General features: G+C 43.5%; 1 non-coding gene across 1 annotated transcript; it reads right to left on the minus strand.

The window, feature by feature from the left end:
* Positions 1–346: 346 nt before the first annotated feature.
* Positions 347–418, minus strand: trnac-gca. The gene has a single exon. It is a non-coding gene; the product is annotated as a tRNA-Cys (tRNA).
* Positions 419–2151: the final 1733 nt, after the last annotated feature.

Consider the following 2151-nt stretch of genomic DNA (forward strand, 5'->3'; position numbering starts at 1 on the left):
CCGGTGGTCGACGACAGAGACAGGCCGACCGCCGGGAACTCTGGGTACTTATACCCCACCTTGGAGGCGGGGTCTACTTGCCTCTCGACCAATTGGTGAGCAGTCACATGACTAGTCCCAGCCAATCGGACGAGAGGCACATGACCAGCCAGAGCCAATGGCAAACCAATGCTCTGCACCAATGGCAGTGCTCATATCCATACCACCACAACCTGCACATCATTGGACGGTGGGAGGAAACCTACCTGGAGACGAGGAGAATGTGCAAACGCCACACAGTCACTCGTGGTTGGAATCAAACCTGAGTCCCTGGTACTGTGAGGCAGCGCTGTGCCACCCCAAAATGAGGGGGCACCTGGATTTGAACCAGGGACCTCTTGATCTGCAGTCAAATGCTCTACCACTGAGCTATACCCCCATTGCCATTAATTATTTAATTTACTGTTGTAAAGCTATTTCTTTGCTGTTAATCTGATTAATTTTGTGTTTAAATTCAAGTTTGTTTTCATATAAAAGATACCTATTGGTCAGAGTCATCATTCCTGCGATGAAGTATCCTTTCCTCACAGTTTTACAAATTTTAAACAATTATTTGCTGTTCATGGCCGGTATCCTAATAAATGTTGGGGTCTGGTCTAGTATCATAACACCTGCAGCCTAGGATTCACATGCGGCCTATCTGGGTTCTGAGTGTGGCCCACATACATTTTGTTGACCGTTGCCTGCCCACAGGGTTGCCACATTCCGCTGATTTACATTAGTGTAATTTTTTTTCCTACCATTATGACTGAAATAATACGCACATAAAGCAAGAGCTAGCGAAGTGAGGTGCGCGCTGATCGAACACAGCACTGACTGTAAGATTCGTGTGCTCGCTCTGTGTCCAAAGTGTAAATATATATCTGATTTGAAGTTGATGATAGTTATATTAATATATAAATGATATAAATAATATAAAATGATATAAATAATATAATTTATATAAATATATAAATCCTATGTTGGTATGTCTTATGTTTTTTTTTCATGTATGAAACGATCTGCCTGGCACGTACGCAGAACAATACTTTTCACTGTACATCGGTACATGTGACAATAAAACAAATCCAATCAAAATCCAATCCAATCCAAAATGATTAGGCATTTTCTATAGCTTGTTGAAGGGCCACTCATGTGGCCCATCACTATCCTAGGTTGCTCATCACTGACTTATACTGTACTTTTAACATTAGAAGAAATATCCCAAAGCATTTGATGTAAGGAAAGAAAATGGACACTGAGCTGAAAGGGAAATATTAAGGATGGTGACCAAAGAAATACGTTTTAAGGAGGCAGTTAAAAGTGAAAACGGGTATGCAAAGTATGGCTCCTAGGTGGCTAAAAATACAGTCACCAATAATAGAATAAAAGTAAAAGATGGGAATATACAATTTGAGGCATTGGGGAACCTGGGGACAATGTTGGTCACAGGCCGGTGCCCTTGGAGCAGATTAGGATGGGCAACAAAAATATTGATGAGCTGGTGTGTGGGAAATGGGAAGTTGACAGGAAGAGCATGGGATTGCAGTTTGGGGGGATAGCTCAGTGGTCGATTATTTGACTACAGATCAAGAGGTCCCTGGTTCAAATCTGAGTGTGCCCTTATTTTGGGCAGCACAGTGGTTAGCACTGCTGCATCACATCACCATGGACCCGGGTTCAATTCTGACCTTGGGTGATTGCGTGGAGTCTGCACATTCTCCCCGTGTCTGCATGGATTTCCTCCCACAGCCCAAAGACGTGCAGGTTAGGTGAATTGGCCCTGCTAAATTGCCCCATAGTGTCCAAAAAGGTTAGGTTGGGTACTGGGTTATGGGGATAGGATTGGGTACTGGCTTATGGGTGGGGGGCCTATGTATGGTGCTCTTTCAAAGGGCCGGTGCAGACTCGATAGGCTGAATGGCCTCCTTCTGCAATGTAATGATTCTATGAATAATTGAGTAGGGACATTACAAAAATACAGATGAGAGTTTAATTAACAGGTGACCAGATGTTTCACCAGGCTTTCCCTCTAATGCACAATTCTAATACTGGGGTCAGCGTGGTGGCTCTGCATTGCATTGCATCCAGCTCTTTGAATTTCTTATTTGCATTTTGGCAGCCAGAAGTAGA

The sequence above is a fragment of the Scyliorhinus canicula genome, chromosome 14, assembly GCF_902713615.1.
Source record: "Scyliorhinus canicula chromosome 14, sScyCan1.1, whole genome shotgun sequence".
In the NCBI taxonomy this organism is placed as follows: domain Eukaryota; kingdom Metazoa; phylum Chordata; class Chondrichthyes; order Carcharhiniformes; family Scyliorhinidae; genus Scyliorhinus; species Scyliorhinus canicula.